Source organism: Vicugna pacos, chromosome 14 (assembly GCF_048564905.1).
Source record: "Vicugna pacos chromosome 14, VicPac4, whole genome shotgun sequence".
Classification (NCBI taxonomy): domain Eukaryota; kingdom Metazoa; phylum Chordata; class Mammalia; order Artiodactyla; family Camelidae; genus Vicugna; species Vicugna pacos.
This window is the reverse complement of record NC_133000.1, coordinates 68,241,343-68,267,827: the sequence shown is the minus strand read 5'-3', so window position 1 is coordinate 68,267,827 and position 26,485 is coordinate 68,241,343.

Sequence of the window (26,485 nt, the reverse complement as noted above, 5' to 3'; positions counted from 1 at the left end):
TTTAGGGTCTGGGGGTCATTCAGAGCACAGTGGAGGGGATGTCTTATTGTGTGCGATGTGCTTCTGTATTTCAATAGTTAAAGGACCCTCAGATCTCTTCCCACGATGGGTCCCATTGGCACAAACACTGCTAGGTTCCCACAGGAGAAAATGCAGATGATGGAACTGGGAGCCTCTGACAGCCCGGGGATGAGCTTATACTGTGGGGGTGTCACTTTTCCTCCAAAGTAGAAAACAGATTCCAGTCTCCCCCTTTTATGCGGGACCATTTGGAAAAGCCATTGGAAAGCAAAATACACAACTCAGAGATATTGTGGGTTCATTCCAGTCCACCACAATAGAGCAAGTATCACAGTAAAGCATGGATCACAAAAAAGTGAGTTGCATGATTTTTTTGGTTCCCGGTGCATGTAAAAATTATGCTTATACCACAGCCATTGGTCTATTAACTGTGCAGTGGTATTATGTCTAAAAACAATGACATACCTTAACTAAAAATACTGTATTGCTAAAAAATGCTAACCTTCATTTAAGCCTTCAGTGAGTTGTAATTTTTTTTGCTGGTGGAGGGTTTGAAATACTGTGAGAATTACCAAAATGTGCCACAGAGACAGCATTTCCAATGCTGTTGGAAAAACGATCCTGGTAGACTTGCTCCATGCAGGGTCCTCACGTCCTTCAATTTGTAAAAATCACAATATTGGCGAAGCACAGGAGAGCAAAGTGCAATAAAACAGATCTTAATGTAAAAAACAACAACAACAACAACAAAAAAAACCACAGAAAGAGGAACAAGCATTGCACTTCAGATCCGGGTGGGTGACCTGAACTGGCTCAAAATTGTGAGGTGGCTGATGGCCATGGTGGTGTGAGAGTTTGTAGAAATTGTTTCCAAAGTATGTATAATAGGTTAAGAAACATAACCACTTTGCCTAACACATTATATTTCTCATTGAGGTGTATCATAGAGTTGTTAATAGGAAAGTTTCATTATTTAAAAAAATATGCAACCCAGTGTTCCCTTTACGGTTTGTCTGCTCTTTACTAGATCTTTGCATGCATATTGGTCTTTTGGATTTTTGCCTTTTTCCAATGGTAACCGTGCGTGAGACCCTTCCCCATCCCAATTCCAGAGTCAGAGAAGGTGACGGTAGTGAGGTTCCTCCCTTCAGAGAACGTGAAGTCCAGTGCCCTGGCGTCCCTGTCCCGTGCTGGTCTGGAATACCGGGATCTCTATTGCACGTCCCCCTGACGTAGCTGGCACACCTTTGGGCAGGTGTATGAGCCATCGTAGCGCTAGGTGGAGCCGGCTCCTGAAATCATGAAAGGAGGAGCTCGAGACATGAAAGAATACGGACTTCTCGAGGGCTGGGCTTGTCCGGCTCAGCCTGCTGTCCCCTGCACGTCTGATGCTCACGACCACGTCTGAGTCCCAGAAGCCAGCCTCCATCTCCCACTTAAAGTCTGCATCAGAGCCTCAAATGTTGTGAATTTGGAGTTTCAGCTATTCCCTTGGCAGATAATATTTTATTTTGCCCATTCCCTGTGACTGGGCTCTCACAAGAGCATTTCACTGCTGCTGCAGTCAAAGCCAAATACTAAACGCTCTTGCTCACTTTCAAAGCTATGTTTAAATAAGGAAAATTAAAAGTTATGCTCATATAGCTAGGTCATTTTTCAGTAATACACACATGTTTTCCTTAAAAATTGTGTATGAATTTAATTCCCATATGCTGATTCATGGTTGAAAACAGAAGGGAACACCCTGCTTAGAGGCTTCCCATGTTGCCAGGTTTAATTCGTTGTAAAATAAATCTTCGTCTTGACAACTATTATTATTATTTAATCTGGATTTTCATAGAAGGTGATGGCTTCATGTAAGAGATTCATATTTATACAAGTTCTGTCTTTCTAATGTGTTTTAACCCTGAGAAGGTTTCTCTGAACCCTTGAAACCATTCTTGCATCTGTTCAAACTAAGGGTTAAGTCGATTGAACACCTAGCATGTGGGAAAAGATTTCTGTTTTCATTATGAACAAGAGAATATAATTTATCTTTAAACATATGTTAGAAATAGTATCCACAATGTTTCCATTATCCATTGTCTTATGCACAAGAAAAAAAAGAATAAAGCATGAATTTCTTCTAAAACCCACTGTTGAGGAAAGCGGTGAGTCACGGGTAAATGATTACTGCAGATGGCTTTGTCAGTACTGACATTATTCATCCTAAACTTTTTCCTTCTCTCTGTGTTGAAGCACGAAATCATGCTTACCGTGTCACAAGTGTGATACCCATTCGTGGGTCAGCCAGGCCGATTCCATGCCCCTCCGCACATCACACTCACATCTGATGGCACCTCAGCGTTGTAGTTGTATTAATATGATCGCCAGAGAAGGAAGAGTAAAGACCCTGTACATACACCCATGAACAACTGTTGCTCTGTATTTCTGTGTTGCATTCATACCAGAAACATGTGTAGAAACTGTATCCCTGCATACACTACATAAGTATACACACGTGTATCTTTATCTTTCTGTTTATTTTTGTGGCATTAGTTAGTCTTAAATTAGCGGAGTCATCTGCTCAATTATTTGCGTTTTTGACAACTCATGAGAGTTAGCAGTGAGTCTTTTGGCTTTTGGAGATGCCCTACAGTGTCTCCTGAAAATGCAGCAAGAAAGCAGAGGAGGGTCAATCCCAAAGATTCACCTTAGCTGCCGATAACAGAGTGATGATCTCTGTCTCTAGGGAGCTCAAGGGCATCAGTAGGAAGAAATTGTCTGGACGGAAACCTTTAAGAAGGAAGAAGAGTCTGCACAAGAGACTGCCCTCTACGCAGAGACGAAAGGCTCCAGTCAGGGTACACGGCAATACTGATAGTATTCTAAATTTAGAGGAAATGTAAGACCATATTAAATATGTATTAATATTGTATGTTACTCAAGCAATTGTTAAGTACGCATGTGCAAAGCCAATTTCCTGAGTGTTTCCTATGTTTCTGAAACATTAGAATTAGGTACTTTACTGGATTTAGCTCAGTGTCAATGTCCCAGCTGAAATCTACTTGTATTTTCCTCAGAAATGGTTTTTGCTTAAGCCTAGAAATAGACTAACAAATGCACTTAGGGTAGTAGAGAGCGCTTTGATTTCTGTCTGCAGACATATTTTTGGAAACATATACCAAATATTTCAAGGAAAATTAAGGTGAAAATTCACTTATGTATGAAAATTCTAGTAGAATATTAAAAAAAAGATGAAATTCCTCATCAATCTTTGGGCCAGCTGCTTCTTAAAACACACGCATACCCAACGCCCAGTAAGATTGCTTACAAAAGATGTATTTTACTCATTTCTCTACAAGAGATATTCTCTGGAGCCTGTAATCCATGAAAGTTATTTTGAGGCAATAATAATGCGTATAGTATTCCCTAACATTTAAGTCTTTATAGGTATTTTAAAACTAAACCCATAAAAAGTGACTGCAGTTTTTGTCAGCTAGCACAGATCTACAAACTCACACAAATTATACGGTTTACAAGTAAGATTTCAATTACTTCCTTCAACAGGAGCACATTGTTAGTTATTACTTTACATCTCTGTTCTTCACTCGTCATGGAAATTTAGGTCTATTTTAGCTAAAATAGCATCCATTTTATATGTAAAATTATTTATTTTTAAAATACCTAAATACATGTGTTTCCCCCTAAATTAGCTACTATAAAGAAGAAAATGACACACTATGTTAGTCTATCACATTCATATACATGATTGTGTATACATATGTGCATAAACAAAAATGCAGACACACACATAAAATTAAAGTGCGCGTGTGATTCAGATGCCGCTGAGACACAATGATACAGAGTATTCACTCTGTTTCATACACACAGGTGGTATATTCCCCACAATTGTATTCCTATTTCCTCAAACTTGACCCAATTTGGGGAGGTTTCCTACATGTACAAGCAGAGTGTCTGCCACAGCAGATCGTTTCATTACCTCTCGTTATCTTCCGTGGGAAGACTGCAGTGCGACGTTAACGCAGAGAGGTGAGGCCATGTCCAGGCCTTGCTCCCGATCTCGGGGGCAAAGCATCCAGTTTTCCACCATTAAGTAAGATGTGAGCTGTACATTTTTGTAAATGTTGTTTGTCAAGCTGGAGAGGTTCCATTCTATTTCTAGTTTGTTGAGAGTATTTGCCATGAAAACGTGTTTGAGTTTGTTCAATATTTTCTCCACATCTCTTGATACAATCGTATCATTTATTTCTTTGTCTTGTAGATTAAATTGATTGATTTTTCAAATACTAAGGGAGCTTTGAATATATGCAATGTATCTCATTTGGATATGGTACGTAATGTTTTGGTCTATTGTTGAATTCAGTTCTCTAATATTTTCTTGAGGCTTTTTGCACCCGCGTCCATGAGAGCACTAATGGAAAAAATGGATCACTTGCTAGAGTAAAAAGTAACATGAGCAGAAAGATGGAAATGCTAAGAGATAATGGAGAGAAAATGCAAAATTTTTTTTTAAATGTGAGATAAATAAAGACTTCTTTGATGGACTCATCAGTGGGTGGGAGACAGTCAAGGAAACCATCAGTGATGCGGAAGCATTCATCGTCATTAGTTCGTTTGACTACATGATCTGATAATTCCAACATCTGTGCCATATGAGCCTGGTTCTGATAGCTGCTCTGTCTCTTTAATGCTGTTTTTTTTTCCCCTTGCTTTTGGGTGTGCTTTATAATTTTGTTAAAAGCTAAACATGATATATCGATGAATAGAAACCGAGGTAATAGACCCCTAGTGTATTTATGTTAATCTGGCTCGGATTTTGATTGAGTTTAATGTTTGCTTTAGCTTTTGGTTCCAGAGTTTTCAAATGCCTCTATCATCCCTTTTTCTTTTTCCCTATTTTCTTTGGGCTTTTCTAAGAACGCCTCTTTAGATAAAGTCTGTCTCTCAGCTTTTTCGGTTGTAATTTAATGTTTCACGTGGGAGTCCTGTTGGTGTGGCAGGGAAGTGGCGGGAAGGAGACTTCTCTTTTTACAAGTTTAAGATTAAATCCCAGCCTTTTAGTGGATCTGAGTTCTCAGGCTGTGACCTTCACAAGTACTCCTGACCTTTTATTTTTCCTTCCTTAAGTTATACAGGTAGGCTAGGATGAGCTGAAGTCAAGGCATTCCTTCCCCTAGGTGATATAAGACTCAGGTAAGTTCCTTTCCCCTGGGCAGTGACCCTCCTTTTAGGAGAATGTTCTGGGATAACTTTAAATGATTACCAAAATCCAAATCAAATACTTCCGCACGAGATTTTTCATTATTTTCTACTTTTTTGAGTCTGAAGAAGCAGAAATTCTAAGCCCTTTTCCATAAGTTTTCCCCTAATCTTTGTATGAACCTAGGGATTGGATGGTAACTGCTCTGGAATAGACATTATAAATTTGAATTATACACTGAAATCGATTTAAACACACTTAGGAGTTTCACTAGAGATTTTGGAGTAACCTCATATTGTAAGTTATGGGCCAAGATGTTGTGGACATTTTGTTAGCAGACCCAGCGGGTTATACACTCATGCCTTGGATACGCATTCATCAGTCTGTCTGACAAGGAATTGCACGTGCCCTCCAGTCGCACTTTTAGGTGGAAGACAATCTGTGCAGTAAAATAATTTCTGTCTTTTCCAAAATAGAGTTGAGGTTCAAACTTATCTGTGGGTGACATAGCTGTGTAGTGCAGAATGCTGCATTTTAAGTTACAAAGCTGTGAACATTGAGGTGTCTGTAAATAATGCTGCATGTAGCATTCATAACAAATGCAAGTATACTAACTATACTAAATAAATAGCACTGGTGGCAACAATGTATAAATGCAGGGCCTGGTAGGGGAAGGGGGAAATAAAAGCATCCAGCCCTGTAACTGAACCCCGCTGTTTCCTGTGATAGCACCACATATGGTCCTCTGTCTAACAGCACCACCGCATAAGGCGGCGTTATGCGCCCTGGAGCGTTCTTAACAAATAGATCATAATGGTGTGGTATGAAAAGTATGGAAAGAATTCTTTTCTTTTATCTGTGAGCCAGGAAAAACCTATAGTGGAGTAGTAAATAATTTTTTAGGAAGTTTTAGGGAAAAGATAGTTTTATACAACTCTGCTTTTTGAAATTTAGGACGTTGTATAAAACCAAGAGGAAAATGCATAACAAATGACATCCTTCACCCTGAGATATTTATAGTTTACTCTTTTGAGGACAGACATACTATGGTACAAAACTTTATTGCAATAGAGAGAATAAAGAAAAGGTTTTGATTGTTGCTAAAATATATAAACTACCTGAACACATTGATACACCAAGTTTTTCCTTGCCTAACTGACAAAAATGAAAATTAGGATTAATAGTATTGAAATGCTTTTTAACAATCAATTTGTGCTAGTGTGTGATCTGTAGCAAAAAGGCAGATGTGTCAGAAAGCCTTCAGCTTTTTAAGTGATAGACCTACACCGTTAAGTTATGTTAATGCTTTAATGTTATGCTGTGTTACGTATAATTTATAACTTCCATGGCAAAAATGCATTGATGTAGACCCCTTCATTAGATCACTTTCAAGCTAAGAAGTCTGAAAGTATTACATTTTATTTTTATTTTATTTATTATTTTACCAAATCAACGTATATGATGTGAAGTTGTGTACTGAGTATCTTGCAGAAGGCTCACTGGGGCATAGCATAGGGTGCTTTACCATTAGAAGGGTACCTAGAATCATGGTATTTCAGTAGTCTCATGATCAGTGTCAACAACAACAAAAATGTGAATGTATTATCATAAACAGTTTATTACACTTGATTAAGACATTTCCTCACATTTCTTACTCTTTGCACAAAATGTGTCTATGCCTTTATCTATGTGTTTGAAGCAGAAATACACACTTTATAATGAGAATTAACAGATTTAAATCACAAGTGCCTTTTGGATTTTCAAGTTACAACTAGAGAAGCATTAATTTTTATGGGGTTTTGCATTTGATGAAAATCCCATTTTGTCACTAATTCTACATTAATCTTTGATGAGAAGTCAACATTAGATAATGTAGAGATAATTATTTATGGTAAGCTAACAAGACGGCAGAACACTCCAACATTCATTCATTTCATTGTAAATTGTAAGCTCAGCTTCTAATAGAATTAACTAAAGACCAAGTAAAATAACACAATTTATTGTATAATCCTGCAAATCTATACAAAGGATAATGAGAAGATATGTATTACATTATAATCATGAATTTGAATGTTGTTCATAATCACTGAATCTTTGATCTTGTTATGTTCATGCAAAGTGGATGGGAAAGGAGAAAATTGGCTCTTTTGGTAAGTGGAAAATGAGAAGATAAATCAAAAGAATGGAACATAATTTACAATTATTCAGTCAAAAGATTGTGGTATTATTTAAAATTATTCAGTCAAATAACATAGTAACAGCCCAAATGTAGGCAAAAACTTTGGGTTCCAATGTTAAATTTCAGAAAAAATGCTTAAATGCTAATGACTAACCATATCTCCTTAATGTATTGGAGGTGTTCCTTATGCCCAGGAGACAAAAATAATCAGAGTGTCTTCTTTTTCTCTCTCTCTTCCTTTTGCAGATCAAAGTCACACAGAAATAACCTAAGCAGGGGACAAAATGGTAAATTTAAGATGCCTAGTTGAAATAGATCATTTTCTAAAATGATAATAATGCAAATTTTCAGAAAATTACCCAGGTTTTATCAGCTGATCTACTTCAAGCCAAAGTTTGAGGCTGCCATCTTAGGCTCCTTCATGCTCTCTGGACAAGGACAATAAACCACTGCACATTTCTGTGCTTTTTAAACTTGTCAACGCAACTTTATTATATACTTTTATCATCGTTCTATGAAGAAAACAGAGTTGACGTTAATCACATTAGTCTTGAGTAAAATACAATGTACAAAAAATTGAGGGAAATCTGCCATCACTGAGTAACTAACTGCTTGTGACAGATATTCTGGTAGATATTGCATACATGTGACCTCACATATCTTTCCCAGAGGCCTATGAGGTTTAGCGTGATTTCTATTTTGGAGATTAGGAAAACGAATCATGAAAATTGAGTTTGTTACTCAAAGTCACAAGGGCTAGGATTATCGCCCAGATCTGTTTACTCTGAATCCAGTTTACTTTCTCCTACGGGAGTGCTTTTAGAACAGACACCACACTGGAAGTCTTCTCAAGGCTCTGGAAGCTGAGGGGGCCTGACTCTGGACCCCTGGTCTCTGCAAGACTTGCTTTTCTCTCACCTGTTGTACGTGTAAGAGATTTGTCCAATAAAGGACCAGATCCTATAGAATGTACAGCACCAAGAGTAGACCCTACGTGCAGCATGGACATTGGTTAATGATGGTGTGTCTATGTGGGTCATCAGCTGTAACGAGTGTCCCATTCTGGGGTGGAAGTTTATAGACGAGGGAGCTGCGTGTTTGTGTGGGCAGGGAATATGCGGGAAATTTGTGTACCTTCTGCCAAGCTTTGCTGTGAACTTAAACCTGTCCTATAAAGTCTATCTTTTTTTTAAAGAACCAAAGTTTTAAAAGTGCTTTTGAAATTTCTGTCCTAAAAACTGACTTTCCTTAGGCAGCGAGATACAAGATTTCACAGTATATGAGAAAGTGAGAGCTAAAACCCATCTTTCATGTCTCACCACCCTATTGGTGTCAGATTAAAAAACCACAGCCGCAGAATGTTTTCACCCACCCCCGTCTGGTTACTTTTCTGTTGTTATTTACACCCCAAAATGATACCAGAAGCAGATAGGGGTTATATTTTTCTCGATATTTGAAATATTTTACCTTTGGGAAGTTTGTATTTTGCTATTTTAAAGGTTTTTTTTTTTAAACTTTATCCTCCAAATTTAGTAAAAGATGAAAAAATAGGATCCCATTTTTACATATATAAGAGTAATTTTTCAAATGTTCCCGTCCATCGTCCTCATCTTCATCAGTGTCACTTTCCTTTACCTGACCTCATAGGTTCTGTGTTCCTGTCCTTTAATATTTTTACTGCTGTGCTGTGTACTTTCACCAAAGTCTTGACAGTTCTCTTAAAATATTGTTTACAGCCTGGTACAGGGCACTCGAACAAGCAGCCCTGCCTAAGATGTAGCCCAGCTTCTTGTAGACCCTCATCTTCTCACCAGAACCATTTCACAGCAGGATTTCTGTGACTCTTCACAGTGCATGTGGTTCATCAGGACCCTCTGCTCGTCTTCCAATATGTATGTGGATAGAAATTTGTATATGTTAGGTTTTTTTGGAGACTTCATGAACTACTTAATCATCTGTGCAGACTTCACTCTGTTAGAAGAGAGTCTGATGTGGTAGGAATGCTGTGTATTTTGAAATCAGAGAAAAAGGGTTTTGGACCCTGCCCCCATCATTTAATTGTAATTTATTGTATCTCTGTAATCTCAGTCTCATCATCTGCAAATTATTTACAAAGTCCCAGGAAATCTTTTTCTCCAGAAAGCTGCCACAAAGACGTACTTGCCTGCTGCAGTGCATCGACCACAAGATTTGCCTCTTTGAGTCAATTCTAATAAACGTGACTCATCTCCAGACCACTCTCCACTTAAAAAGAAATGGACAAGGGTATTTTTGGAGAACTTGAAATTCTAAAATTGGGATTCACATCTTAAATAAAACTCTTACCACTTAAATAACTCTGAGGAAGCCAGGTAATCATTTAGCGTTTCAGGTTCCTCAAATACCATCCTTATGATGACCTATGTCTTTTAAAGTAGTTGTGATAATAAATTTAGATAACATGTGAAAGCCATTTGTACAAGCTGCTATAGAAATAAAAGTTACAAAAACATACATTTGAATTTGAAATTAGGTTGGATCAGGTTATATATATATTCAGTTTTAAAATCTTCATGTTTATCTGCATACATGAATTGTCTAATTGTACAGGCATATATGTGTATCTTAAGGGGCCTTCCTGTGCAAGAATATAGCCCCAAAACACACAAACAGCATAAATATTCAATCTGACTACATTAAATCGGCTGCTTCTGGAATACTGCACATTTTATTTAAAAGGAGTGAAGGGTTGTTTACTAAATAGTATGTGTTTTAAAGCTGGGTGTGAGAAGCTTAGTCTTAGCAATTTAAAATATGACATCACTGTGAAAAGTGATATTGGCAAGTGGTTATAACAGGCCATTAGAAATGATCTCTTTGAAATGAGAGTGACGCCAAGGAACACGGCAGTGCTGGCATGAGAAGGTAAATAGAGATGCGCTGACAACATTATTAGCACCCATCAACTCAGAGCCTTTTGCGAACACTACCTGATTTTTATTACTTCCGCTAACATTCTTTTGCTGGGACATTAATGCCTTTTTTGGCCTTGGGTAAATCAATGACCCTTTATACGAATGTTATGATATGAGTGATAAATGCATTTTATGAGTGGAAGGTAAATGTCAATAAAAATATGCTTGGATTACCATCTGAAAAAGTGTCGCAATCACTGTCAACCATCTGGCACAAGCTCTCCTACACCCTACGTCTAATCCATCAACAAACACGCTTAGGTCCGACTTCAAAATACGTCCAGAACCTGACTCCCTCTGAAACCCTCCCTGCCACCACCTGGTAAACCGCAGTCCCTTTGGCCAGCCTGACTCCTCCATGAAGGGCTAATTCTCCACCCAACTGCCAGAGTGATCTTTCAAACGGTAGCTCAGATCACGCCTCTCCTGTACTCCAGCCCCTCCGGCGGTTGGCTTGGAGCTTCATTCATGCTGAACCAGTCATTACCGTGACCTTGCAACATCTGATCTTGTTTCCTACCTCTCCATCCAACAACTTCCCTCCCTCTCTCTCTGTCTCTGTCTCTCTGTCTCTGTCTCTCTCTCTCACACACACACACACACACACACACACACACACAATCTTGCTCTCCTTGTCTCCTCTCTAATTCCAATCTGATCACTCAGGTCTCAAAGCTTCATGTGCTATTTTCTTTGCTCGGACATTTCCCTGGAATATGCACACGGCTCACCTCTCATTTCTTTAAGTCACACTGAAACTCCATCCTTACAAGGGAGGCCTTTCCCGATTTAGCAATTCCCACCCCACCCCTCACTCTAGATTTTCTTTACTCTGCTTTGTTTTTCTCCATTGTCCTGAGCTTCACCTGACTTTCTGTACACACACACACACACACACGTATGTATGAGTGTGCCTGTGCGTTTATCTGCATTGTATCCACACAGTCACATGTTAAATAAAACAGCTGTAGTATTTCTGTGTATTACAGCTCTTCTTTCTTTGCTTTAAACGTTCTCAGTAGAGGAAATGAGCTGATTAGCCTTCAAGAGCCAAGGTTCAATTGAAAGGCAGGAAACTGTAGAAGAATATGTGCTCAGACAGAGCTGGTTTGTCTCACCACACCTACCCCTGTGAGAATAAACAAAGATCCTTCAGACTGGGGGGAAGTGGAAAGGAAAACTGCAGGCTAAATAACAGGCAAGGATGCTGAGAAGGGGTCTTGCTTCGTACCCTGCTCTTTTGGGGGCTGGGTTTGAACTTTAAGAAGCGAGAACCCAGTTTATTTGGGGCATTTGTGTATTGAAGTTTTTCTGCCTTCAGTTCCCCATCAAAGAGTACTCCTCACTGTCTTGACGTGCAAAATAGACAATATGACTTAATCTTTCAGAAACATAAATGCAAATCAGAGGAGATTGAATGGGAAGGGAGGAGTCCTAAATTGGCAGAGCTTACATGATAAAGTTTGAAAGGCACTGACCTGACTGAATCTTCCTGATTGTTAGCAAACGTTTTCTGGTAGTAGACAACATGGGGCTCGAATAAGAAGTAAACAGTGTGATAGAAAAATAAAAATAAAGAGTTAAAAGTCATGCAGAACTAATGTTGGTGGCCTAGAGTAAGTTCCTAGAGTCCTATTTCAATCGAGAACATATTTGTACATTCTGCCATTACCATTCAAATTTTCTTCTATATGTAGTGAAATTATATGAAATGGGATACAAAATAAAGAAAAGTTTCTGCAAAATGAAATATGTCATAATGAGAAGCACTATAATAGATTCCTAACCCCTACAGGAGAAAATCCTTCATAAAACATATTGAATGATGTTGATTTTGGCCATCAATTTAGAAAATGCGATTCTAAGTTCACAGAGAAATGCTTGACGTGCCTACTTAAGAATGTGCATCTATCAGGAAATTGGAAACACATCCTTATTCTCATTAGCAGCACGATTCCTACCTCTCTCCATTGCCCACCACACACAAAAGAAAGGAAGGATTGCTTGTTGATCCAAAAAACATGAATCAATAAACCACAAAATAAAAATCAATCAACCAACCATCAATCAATCATACCTGTAGATTTGCTGACCTCTACTCGCTTCCTGATATGACTGCCTTCCCTTAAGGCTTCAGCACATGTTCATAGATTTCTCCTTACCCTCGCTGACTTCAGACCCATAGGAGTACAGTTTCCAACCTCTTGTGTTTTCCTCATCTCTCTGACTACCTTACACTCAGTTTGCTTTTTGTCTCTTTTCTTGTAGCTGCATATTCCCAAGAGGGTGTCATGCACATTTTCATCGCCAGAAATCGCAATATCCCAGAAATTACTTCCTTATCTAGCTTAATCATTTTGACCACTCTTTAAAAAACATGCTCAGTACCCTTACTTCTCTCTCCTCCCATCACGCTTGGTCCACCAAATCCACAAGTCTATAAATCCGACCAGCTGAGACTCGATGTCTGCATCTGCCTTACGTAAGCAGCCAAATGTTCTTGAAGAAAATCACAGCTGGGCAACCTGAAGCCACGTGCACATTCACTGCCACCTGCCTGATAAGGAAACACAGGACAACTGACACTCCTATTTTTTTTGTAAGGAAGCGTGGTGTGCTCTCTACAATGTTTATTACAGAAATTTACTCATCAACCCCTTCCCCATTCACTACAAACACATATATTCTTCTAAATATTTCATGGGACCTACAGATACTAAAACGTTTCTCATCGCCATCTGACATTCAGATTTCACTTGTATTTTCACTTGCTAAATTTGGCAGCATTGCCATGACTTCCTCTGAAAAGTAGAAAGAGATGTTGACATTGTCTGGAAACGCCCTCCCCTACTTGTGACCACACTTTCTGGGTCCCCGCACTAAGTCTCTTCCTTCCTTTTTATTTCTACAGAAAAAAAAAATTGAGTATTTTATGATCAAAGGGCAATACTTTACCATGAACTTGAGATCCTATACCCCTGTCCTTTGATGATCCTTCATACATTAAAGCATCGTATTGTGTGGGATCATTCCCCTCAGACCACATTTGATTTGTATCTTCTGTTATAAAACCACACCCAGTAAAATAAGAGACTGTAGGTTGTTCACACCTCTTCAATTGCCCTTAATAGTAAGATGCATGTTTTCTCCACTCCCACATCCTTTCCTTTTCCCATGATTTCTGTCTCCATGCTCTTTATGTAATCTCCTGACTCCTCCAGGCTGAACATCAAAACATCTCCTCTGCTTCGGCCATGTCAGCTCTCCCTGAGGTATTAGAGCTACGAATATGCTGGTGACACCAAGTTTTATGTCTCCAGCTCTCCTGAGTTCCTGCTTATTTAACCAATATCAACATTTAAATGCTTCACAAATACCACAAACTGAAAACATCCAAATAAAACTCTTCCCTTTTCCCGAAAGTTGTTTCTTAAAAAAAAATAGTTCCCACTGGAAGGAGGTCACTACTGGCTCCTTGTCTCACTCACCCCCCAGCCAGTGGATCATTGGACCGTGTGCTCCCACACTGGGGACTGAAGTCGGGGGACGGTTTTTGAATCAGTAGGAGGCTTTGCCCAAGGGCTTCCCTCTGCCCTTTCCTGGCTCTTTCTGGATGTCCATTTCTTATGTTTCAGCCTTCAGTTCAAATGTTAAGTCCTTAGTAAACCTTCCTGGACTACTTTAGGAAAAAAAAAAAAAATCTGTTTCCATTTTTCTGTCACCACGGTCCTATTCATATTCTTATCATTTTGCCTTTCTATTTAATCGTCTGTCTCCTCCACGAGGCTACTATTTAATTCACTACTGAGTTCCTTGCAGTTTGCAGCACAAGTGGGACGTAAGAAACATGAAATAAATAACAGTTGAATAAATGAAAAAAATACATCAATAAATAATTTGTGGGGAATATTTTTAAATTTAAGATGGAATTATTTCTCAAATCAGCAAAATTTTATCATGGATTATAAAATATAAAAAATAATTAAAATACGAAAATCCTAAGCATATATCTTAATGATATATAATAATATCTTCTGCCATTGGGCTAATATATGGCACAAAGTTTACCAAATATTAGATTACAGTGTTTATTTAGGTCCTAAATAAAGTAACTCAATAAGCTAAGATGAAGAGTTAAAGAAATCTAATGAGAAAAAAATTGCATCTATTAAAGTGATAATTTTGAGCTTTTAATTAAATTGTTGAGGGTATATTTCATTATGAAAGTAAATTGTCTAGAAGCCAGTGTTTTACTTCTGAGGCACATTTGGGGTTGTTTTTGTGAAGCCTTACATAAATTTATTGTTCTGTGATTACATCAGCTAATATCACCACCATAATTATTTACAGTTTATTAATCATTACTGAACAATTAAAAAGATTTAATAGCCCATTTCTCATTAACTGATCTTTTGCATAAGAATAAGAAATTTGTTTCCCCTTTTATAATAACACATTCTGAAAGAACTCCATCCAACTCTCAAATAATAAAAGTAGAAAGAGTATATAAATTTTATTTTACTCCCGAAAGTAACAAAAAATAATTAAAGATAAGTTGTTTTTATTTATTAGAACACTCCTTATTTTATTATTTTAGCATCTTTTTCTCTCTTTCTCCTTTGAAACTCCCTTCTGAAACATCCATACCACACACAACATGAGACATTTTGTTTCTCCCATCAAAGGGAGAAGTGATGGCAATCTGGTAAACAAACGGCACTGTCATTGACTGACTTCTAGAGCTATATGGTATTGCATCAGACCATTCGAATTTTAAAGGATTATGGAAGGCAGTGGCGAATATTTAATACAGAGGAAAACCATATTACTAGCATAATTTCCAGCCTCCATGAAGGAGCTGGATTTTCTGGCTGCAGTGAAATCTGCCACAGGTTCTTGCCAACCCTGTCCAAGCAGGAAGAGCTCTCTGATCTCAAGTCTCGAATGGGATCATTTGATTAGGTTAGGAATAAAAGATGTTATATTACTTCCTCTTACTTAATTAAAATCATCAGCCTGCTGGCTCTGCTTCCCAGAGCAAAGAACAGCTCTTCAGAGTGTATCAACTGCACCAAGTACCAGTAGACTATCACTCAGAGCGCCCTGCTTTTGATACTTTTAGCTGAACATTGCCCTTCAATTATATTGTGACTCTTGTCTGACCCTTTTGCAATTGCTCAGGCCCCTCTTCAGCCTAGAACTGAAGTCAGTCCTCGGCTAGCACAATCTGATTTGGGCCAAGAAAGATTAAAGGGCTGCTTCACAGCTGACACTGCATACATCCATTCACATTACCTAATCAAGTACACTGTTTGGTACTAATTGTGCAATTACATGTCATTCTTTCAGGTGATATGCATGGACCAGGCAATATGTAATGTGTAAAAGCTATAGAGATATTTATGACAAAGCCCTTGACTTGAGGAGCCTTACAGCCCAATCGGAAAGACAAGTCCTCAACCCGAAATAAAGCTGTGTGTAGTTAAGTGCCAAGTGATGATGCCGCTGTTGGAGAGGAACGCTCCCACCAGCCATAAATTCACTGAATATTTCACCAGTATGTACTTTTAAGCAGTTGAATTTATGGAAATGACTGCCCTGTAACAAGAATTTGAAGCTTAATTCAATGTTTTTGATTAATAACCCTGCTGTCATATAACCTAATTTTGTGTTGTATTTAATATCTTCATGTCAGAGAATATATCACTGCTCCATATTTAATTTGTGAGTTCTCATAATCTGTGGTGTGCATTGTATAGCTAGGTCTACATGAAAATAAGAACATAACCCCGTGATATTCTGGTCCAATTATTTAGGAAAAAAATTGTAATTGGATGGTTTTCCATCTTTTTTTTTTTACCAGAGAAATCACATTCAATATCATTGCTTCAGTTCCATCTGCAATTAGCTCTGCTTTATTAAAAACAAACAAACAAAAACCAAAAAACACTTAATCACTCCTTATTTTGTTTTTCTCTCAACATCTTGTAGGAGAAAATTAAATGAGTGATTTGTTTTTATATATAAAATGAGAAAACTTCTCTTCTTAAAAGAACTGATCTTGAGTCAAACCAATTACCTTAAAGCTGCAAAACTGAAATAATACCAATAATAATTATAAAATAAATTGGAATCACACAATGAATCCTATCTTTGTAAGTGAAATTCTTAAGTCTTGGGGAAAAAATATAAACCTTCCAAGAAAGCAACTTCTATCAGAGAAGATGACAAGAGTTTTCTGCAAGATCACTCCATGGATAAATGAAGAAGGCAGCCCAATTTTTAATAGAACTGCATGAAAAATTTGATAAACAAACAAAAAGCTAAGAACAGGAAAGGTTTAATGAAAAATACATGTAGAGTGATCATTTATCTGAAGTGCAAAATATCTAGAAAATCAACTTCCCATTGACTTATATTGGCTGGGATTGATAAATGATCAGGAAGAGAACTTGAAAGCATTTATTTGCCAGAGCTCCACATTTGAATAATTTGAAGGCAGGTAATTCTATCTCTGTAGTGGTGTCCAATTCCAGGCAAATGCAGCAACACAGACATGGATTTTCAGTTTCTCCTCCTCTCTGCTGTGGCTTTGGATGAACTTCATAAGCATTACTGGATGTCCTCAACTCAAATAGCCTTTCCCCTTGTTTCTAAGTGTTTCTCCATAGTGCTGCGGGGTATGCTGACCAGAAGGCCGCATCGATAGGACCATCAATATTGATGCAGCTCTTTTGCAGGAAATAATCCCAGAGCTTCTCAGCAGTGTGATCTTCCCCTGCTTTTTCTGCTAGGTTTTGTTTCTGATTTTCTCCTGTTGACTGGTACCCATCCGTACAGCTTGCCTCGCCAGTCTGAACCCCTTCACGACGTGGAGGGCCAGAAAACATATTTACAACTAGCTCTCCAGAAAGAATAAAATGTGTGCTTGTATATAAGTTTGTAATATCTTTCATTGACGTAAAAATAGATGCCAAGTAATTTACAAACAGTAAAAGATGTGCACCACCTTTATTGTAAATTCCATAGAGCCAATTGATTTTCACAGAAGGCTATTGTTTAGTTTTGCCCAATTTTTGTCTCTTGTGTCCATAGCTGACCTATGGTTGCAATTCAGACACGATTTGGCAACTATTTGCCCTATTTACAAAGTAATAAGAAATGTAACACACCTCTAAGTTTACTCTGCCTTATTCACGTTTGTCTTCATTAATTTCTTAAGCCTAGGCAGTCCACAACACAAAAAGGAGCCTCAGTTTGTAGCATTTGCCAGCTTCTGTTGAAGAAACACCCCCATCACAGCCAACGTCACGCTACTGGTGTGACATCACTGAGCAGAGCTCGAGAGGCAGCTGCGGTAAGTCACATCATTTCCACTGCGGAAATAACAGGCATAAATCAAAGGTGCAGATGATGGCAATGCACAGTAAAAAATCAGGAAATAATGGGTCTTGAAGAGTTACCTTTGTTTCAGTATAATTAATTTAATTGTAGGTCTATTTACAATATGAATTTTAAAAATGGCTGTGTTAATAACAAGCACGAAAAATTTTTTACATAAATTTACCCATCATCTCTCACAAGAGCATGTGAGCAGGTGCCCGCACACCATTGCCTCAGTGTCCCCTAAGCTCCACTCCAGTGCTGAGCCCTGAGGTATGTTCCAGCCTCCAGAGCTGATGGTCTGTTTTCACTCATTCAAAAAGCTCTAGCTTCATCCGCCTCCCTAATTTCTCAGCTCCGTGTCTGTCAATGTAGATGGAACTCCAGCTCTAAATTCCCTGTCGTTCAGCGGGGCTGCGTCTACCAGGCACTGCTTTCGGGTCCATCCCTGTCTCCTCCCCTCAGCATTGGCTCACCCCGCAAAAAGAAACACACATGAAACTTGACTTCGAGCAGACTTGGATTTGAGTCCCATCTCTCTCATGCACAACTCTGTGCCCTTGGGTAAGATACTGAATATCTCTGAGGCTCCATTTCCTCATCTGTGAAATGGAGAGAATCGTGGAAGCCTATAGAATTTTGGTTAGAATTAACATAGGCGATGCTCATAGAAAGTGCTCGTGAAGGTAAGATGCAGCCTCCTCTCTCTCCCGCCGCTTATTTGGAACTCCGGTCCCGCAGACAGGTGGGCAGGTCCGGGAGACTTGAGAGGACCCTTCACAGCCGTCCAGCGCCTTCTGCTCTCAGCCGCTGCCTGAAAGGCTGAGCCCACCCCTCAGCGCGCTCCTCGCTGACGGCGCTGCTCTCTCTTACTGGCTGCGCGTTTCACGTTCTGATGTATCTCCCGTGAGGCGCTGGCCTGTGGCTTCCACACAGGTCTTTCCTGGTTCTCTGCCCACTTAGTGCGTGGCTCCGAGCCTTCGTGAAGCTGACTTCATGTAGCTGGTTCTAGATACGCACGTTTCCCAGCCATCGCTCCTGCCCTGGTTTGTGGTACGAACGTTCCCTAATGTCTGCAACACTGAGCTTCTCTGTCCATTCTTCCCCAGCCCCAACTTCCCACCCCTTTCTTCTGTTGATTTTCTCTTGAGGCAACTTTCCAAAATTTTCCATTGCAGCCCGGGTAATACAGGGCACATTTGGACAAGAAATGGCATGCGGCAAAGCACCAGAGCAGAGGTCAGGAGAATGAGATCTTGGTTCTGATTTTGACAGTAACTAGCTGTTTGACTTTGGAGAAATCAACAAACTGCTCAAAGCCACAGTTCCTTCAATCTAAAATGAGGCGTAAGATTTCTCTAGGGGCCTCCCAGATCTAAAGTTTAATGATTCCATGATTCTCATTTCACTCTTGCTTTCAGCAATAGCCGCGGACTGGAAATATTGCCTCTCCCAGGCTGTTGCTGGAGCAACCTGTTATCTGTAGGAGCAACCCCAGCTCCTTGGCTTTATGTTGTCCAGAAGCCCATCAGCTACAGAAGCGGGTATGGAAAAACGATGCCTCAGAATCTGAGGATGGGAGTAAACAATAACTTCTTCTAATCTTAAAAGATGAATTTATGTTTTATTTACTTTTATAAATAAATGTTTTATTTAACCGCTTACAAATTGGTAAACACTGTGAATACTGGTCAGGTAGAGTGTCACCCTGGAAGCTGCAACCATGATTTACATCTCAGACACGAAAGTTATACTCATGTTTGCTGAAAACATCATCTGACTGAATTAGGCAAAAATAGTGATAATCGTAATGATAATAAATTAATAACACTGAATAAAATATAAAATCAAATCAATTCTTTAACACATTTTATTTTCTCTTTACATCTAAAAGAACAAGGAGTGACGTAAGCTACTGAGCTGTGTCTACTGTCCACCAGCAGCCTCCCTGGTACATAATTCATTGTGTCCTGTATTCATCGATGTCTTCCTTACGTTATCTGAATGTTTAAATTGATATTATTGATTATTACTCCTTAATTAAATCTTTCTTCTTTGAGATTTTCATCAACACACGCTCCTTTTACTTTTTATAATATCGTAAATGCTGCCCCTCTTCCTTTGCCGATGTCTGATTTTCCAAGGCTACGAATCCTCAAGGTTCTACTGCAGGGCTTCTCATTTCCTCGCTCTGCTCTTTTTCCCTGGGTGAGCAGGTCCACCCCCAAAGTTCCAGTTACCTCAACGGGCTGGTAATTCTCACATATATTCTTTGGTACCAATATACATACATAATATACATTTTACTATTTTTTTTTATTGAAGTACAGTCAGTTACCATGTGTCAGTTTCTGGTGACAGCACAATGTCCCAGTTGTGCATATACATACATATATTCTTTTACATAGAGTTTCTCATTAAAGGTTATTACAAGATATTGAATATCATAATATACATTTTATATGCACACAGACACATCTATAGTCTGATTGTATGTGTGTAAATGTGTGTATGAATATATATATATATATATACATATATATACACACTATTTACAGCAATATTCTGCTTCCTGACTTTACATGTCTTTTAGAACTTGCCTAAATCCACCTCTCCCAGAGCCTCATTTTCTCTGATGTCCTCTGTGTCTATGCAGTAACTTAATTTCATTCTTGATCTCTTTTTCCATTCTTCCCTCGTATTTCATCAGTCAGTATTGCATTGGTCTTTCAAACATGTACTGTCTTTTGCATCTCCACTCCGATTCCTCTAGTGGGAATTACCATCGGGTAAGGTAGTAGACTACTAACATGACTCCCTGTTTCAGGTCTGGCCCCCACCCCCACAGTCCAGCCCGACTGCCGCCAGAGTGAACGTCTCCATATGTGGTTCCGCCAAGCCCTCTTGTGTTCCCCTTGACCTCGGCCTATATGGACTTACTTATCTTGTTTATATGGGATTTTAGGATTTACATGTCAAATTTCCACCTGCTGCTCAATGCTCGGGGAATAGGAATCAATTATAATTCCTCAACAAGTCTCCTTTACGCCTTTAAGAGCTTTTACAATCTCCTCCTGCTAACTGAATCATTCTTCTTTTTACCTTCCTCTTGTGATTTATAATTCAATCTTGGCTTAGACACCATGTCGGTATTTCCAGAAAGCTCTTCTGGCCACCCTAAAGAGGGATTGTGTATCCTTCTCAGCACCCCTGTTGCACTAATTTCTCAGCATTGTAGCTTCCTAGTTAATCACAATCCTCCCTACATGATAATAGCTTTAAGAGCAAATGGTGTTTGTAGCTTGTCTGCAGTTGTATCTCCAGTAAATCTGGCAAATTTAGCAGATCGACAGAAAAGAAATCCATTCAAAGTTGAAGTTCAGATAAGTAACAATTGTTTTTATGTCCCAATATATTTAGGTAAGACACTAAAAAATTTGGCTGTTACTTGAAACTTAGATTTAACTGGGCATTTTATTTGCTTGACAGTCTTAATATCCAGATCTTGAAGAACATGTTCATCACCTGCCGGTTGTTCAATAAATATTAAATAATACTAAATAGAAATAGAATTATTGTAACATTTCACTCTATTTCTTCAAAAATGTCATGATACAATTTAATACATTCATTTTGGGGAGTTAGCAATGAGTTTCCCTTGCTTTGTTTGACAGTGGAGTCGTGTTAAGGCTGCTGTGAGAGTGCCTGTGTGTATGTCAGCTGTGATGTGAGCACTGAAATGTATGCTTGTGTCCAAGCTGTTACTAGAGGATTCAGGGACCATGTCTGCGTGTGTGTGTTTTGTTTTGGGTTTGCTTTTGTTTCTTTCCATAGGTCAGAGGTAGGGTCAGTCTAAACTTGCCGAGGACAGCTTTCCTTAGGTTTGCACTTCTCGTATCCTCCCCTTGAACATTTCTCTCCATTGCACAGCTGCGGTCAGAAATGCTCCAATTGCTGACAGAGGAGAGAACCAGGGCCATCTGGCCCCGACCTGGAAGCAGGCTCTGGGGATCAGAGCACTGTTTCCTCACTTTCCACTCTGTCACTTTGATGCATGAATCCTAAAATCTCATAAAGACGTGTCTTGATTTCCTCTGAATTATTGTGGAAGAAAATGGAAAGAGTTTTTTTTTTTTTTCAATTTTGTATCTTTAATATTTACTTGATTTTGTTGTGTTATGACTTGAAGTTTACTCCACAGAGTCTAATTTAAGGGAAAAAAAATGAAAAAGACTAAATATAGCAGATGACCTCCACCCATAATATGAGTAAAATGACTTAAATTAACGAGAGGAATATTCATAAATCTTAATGCATATATACACATGGACTGCATCTTTTCAAATTTGTGCAAATTATGTTGGTTGGCTTGTTTGTTTCCGTCTGTGATAAGCACTAATGTTAAAACAAAAGTGGGTAGTTACTTTCCTGTGAGGCAGCAGAAATAATTGATAAAAGAACTCTTGATGTTTGCCTTTCTACAAAAGAAATGAAATAATGGGGGGACAAAAAAGAGAAATGAAGACAAACTGTGAGAATCAACTTTTTCAGAATTCTGGAAACTATCCAAAAGTTTGCAGCAACCAAGGAGAATTCATTCAAGAAAACTGGCTGGACCTTGGCAAGAACAGAGAGCTCTGTGTCATTTTAACTTACCCCAATCTCATGTCCCAATTCCCAGCTTAGCAGTGGCCATGAAGATGACAGCCTGGATTCCACGACAGGTACAGGAGGAGCAGAATTGTCCTCATCTGCAAAGAATTCTATGTATTTATATTTGTTTCCATGTATTTATTTGGTTGTTTATTGCTTGCTGGTGGCTATATCCAAAAGATTGCCTCAGAATGTTTGTCTTTAGCTGACCTGACTCGCAATTTACCCAGTGCTAAAGTTGCTACCTGTGAGCATCTGTCCAAAACACACACAGAATCATGTTTTAGTCACTGCTGCCTGAGGCAATGGATAACAGTTGGAACAAACAATAGACTAAACAAAAAGATTATGGGGAAATGTTGGGGAGTGAGATGCATTGGAGAATAAGGGCTTTGGAAAGCCCCAACACATTCCTCAGGATCAAGGAGGCCACATACCTGCCATGCTGCCATAGGTATGCTCAGTAAAGACCTGAGAAGGCCCTCAGCTCCCACCTCTGGTTGACTTTGAAGCTCTGCACAAGGGAGCAGTGACGGCCAAGGCAGAGTTGTCACCTCCCTGGCTGAGTGCCCAGGCTGTGTGCTCTAATGCACACACAGAGGACCTCTGCAAAGACTGGGATATTTTTGTTGACACTTTCTAAGTCATTCCATGAATTCAACATTACCCCGATATCAGACAGATGAAGATGTCACAAGGAAAGGAAACTACAGACCAACATTCATCACTAATATACATGCCAGAAACCTATACGAAATACTGGTACGCCAAATCCAGGAGCCGTATTGAAAGGATTACACACCATAATCAGGTGGGATTTATCTCAGGAATGCTAGGTTTGTCTGACATCCAAAAATCAATGAGTGCAATATGCTATATTAACAGAGTGAAAAAACAAAAACACATGATCATTTCAATTGATACAAAACATTCATTTGGCAAAATCCAGCACCCTTTCATTGTGCTCTGCCATTAAACGGAAATGGTACACCTCTGATAAATTGACTCTGTGAACAAGTAGTTATCTTGCTGGATGGTCTAAATGTCCCATAGCAGGTGTTCTGGCCCCTCACTTAGCCAAGCTGGGCCCAGGGTTTGAAGATGTTATAACTGATGGTGTGGCTTGGTTCATGGGTGGATCTGTGAAACTCAAAGATGATAGAGTTCACTAGACCACTATGGCCATCTGGTCCAAGGATGGCCGCCTTCCAACTGAGACCACACATGTACGGTCTTCCCAATGTGCCTAGCTCCGTGTGCTGATAACGGCTGTGACCACTACTCCAATAGTACCTCAGCTCCCTCCTGCACATTTACAGAGTCATGGCTGCTGAAACAGCCTAGACATATGGTCCAGTGACTAGCAGATTTATGATTAGATCATTAAGGACTCCCCTGTGTCAGGACAGGGACTATGGCAGCAGCATGCACTCTGGGAAGGAAACCATTCACAAGGGAACATGGATGGAACTCATGAGATGATCAAGCATGTGTTCAGTGAATTTCCATGATTGCCCAATGGGTCTGCCACAGATGGAACATAGGAGTCCAGCTCAGATTCAAGAATGGGTCAAATCATGAACACTTTTCCTGGAAGAGACAGAAGCCAAAGATGTAGCATAGTTGTGCGACACCTGCCAGGGGCCTGGGCCAAGCACCATGGCAAACTGGGCCACATCAACAGGAGTACGGGTCGTGTGTGAGTGTGTCAAACTGACCCCATTGGACAGCTAGTCCCCAGTCACGGTTTCCATGGCGCCTCAGCACTGTGGACACATAAGTCAGATATGGGGCATTCCAGTGTGCTGTGTAGATCCTGGAACCACTACCGTGACTTTGGGAAAACATCTTTGCCATACATTCAGGTATCCAGCAGGATTCCAATCTGAGCCTCTGTATTCACTGCACAAACTACACAGCGGTGGGCATGCCCCTTGGCATCAGATGGATGGTTCATGCTCCCTGTAGCCTCCAGGCAAATGGGAGGATAGAACGGGATCTATAGACCCATCTGGTGCTTCCATAGAAGGGAAACCCGATAAGATAGCTCAATACCATTCCTTTAAATTCTGGGAACACACGTGAACATCAGAATTGGTGACAACTTCTTACTAGCAGTATCCAAGTTTGTACGCCCACTGGAGAAAGCGTCCGCAGAGAGCAAGAAAGGATAATATCATAGTGTGCCTGAGAAGCATGTGTCTTTGTCCTTTATGGATTTCTGGGCTCCTGGAAGAAAATGTCATTGGTGCTTATAGATCCACATAAAGAGAGATGTGGCGTTCAAATGGGGAGGCAGTTCAGATGGACGAAGCAAGAGAACATGTGAGCTAGAACAGCGCTGGGAATAGAGGATCAGCAAATGAATCTAAGAAAGAGTTTCTTCTCAGGGGCATCCTCATTGAAGGAATCTAAACTCAAGGATAACAGAGTCCCCTGGACCCCTGGGTGGCTGAGCTCTGTTCCAAGCTAATTAACAATGCAACCAGCTTCAAGGAACTGGAGATGCAGGAGGTGCCTTTCCTGTGAAGACTGGTTGGGGGCCTTCCCCCCTCATGTAGAGAGGCTCTTTCTTCTCTTCCTCAGGACCACCCTGTCAGAGATAGTGATTAACGGTGCCTAATTACGGATGTGCAAATCCAGAGCCCAGAGCTTGACCTCAGCTCCTGAGCTGAAGTCTTTACATTTCAAACCATCAGGAACTTATTGCTTTTATGAGTTTTAATCTGGAAGAGTTTTAAATCAAGATATCACTGGATAGTAGTTCCTATCAAGCATCATAAAATCTCATAAACTGAGACAATGCCATACAATACCAGTCCCCAAATATAGAGGTATTGACTAAAAGCTACTCCTCCTTTATGATTTCTGTTTATGAAAAGAGGAAAGAAGAAACAGGGGAAAAAATAATGTCATGGCATCATTTTCCTTTATATCTCAATTTATGTTAATGTGGGACAAAAGGATTACTTTTTATCCTAGGCTTCCTTGGAGATGTAAATTTCCCCATAAAATAATTTCCCATGTGCTGAAGTTAATATTAATACGTTAGCTCTTTTCTGTAAAATGGTGCTTTTGTCACAATGACTGTCAGAGAACAAAATAGGGGTAATGTATGACCCGAAAGTCAAAAATAGAATGAAAAAAATCCTGAAATAAATTCTTTCAGAAGAGAAATAACACCTGTTATAAGAGTGCCAATAAAAATGAGGAAAAAGAAAATTACAGTAGAAATGCATTCCCCCACTTCTTTTCAAAATGACTTCATTTTTATGTAAATATTTGTATCGCTCTCATTGCTTAAATACGCAAGTCCCTACGGAGAGCAGAAGGGATAGCCTTTGAGTAAAGATATAACTGTCTTTTCCCACTAAGCGTGTTATCACAGGCGAAATTACATTTATCTTTGGGTTCAGGAAGCGGGGAGTAAAATTCAATGAACTCTTAATGTGTTTATATTTCAGGAATGCATTTCACCTTATGCTGTGCATATACGCTCTAAATTAAGACAAGTTAATGAAGCCGACAAACTCAAGGAACTCAGAGCTCTGCTATCATCATCACTAATTTGCTTTCAAGGAGTTTCCAAAATGTGTTTCACTCTGTCGCTCTGAGCTTTACTCTGCCACACTCTGAAACTTCTTAATTGGGGGCACAAACCATTGTTCATTCTGGTCTTTTATTTTTCTTGTGCCCACGTAGGGCGAAAGTTAAGTTTTGTGCCGTTAGACCCAACCACATGATGAAAATGGCGGTCCATTTTAACTCTTGCTTCCTTGTGTGCCGACAGATCTGTGTAGTAAACACTTGGGGTCATATGAATATTAAATGCTTTATGGGGAGTGGGTGGCTCTTTATAGGATCACATCACTTCCATTATTAGATACCCATCAGTTACATCATAGGTTTCTCCCTGTCACATGATGGTTCTGAACCAGATGTACATGGTGACGCATTTCTAGTGTAAATACTCAGAATCATTATTGCTTCCTTCCCCTCTCCAGCCAATGACATAATCTCTCGTATGCAGGGAAAATGGACTTACTTTTTGTCTACGACTTACCCTTGGCCATTGCACATGATCATTTATAG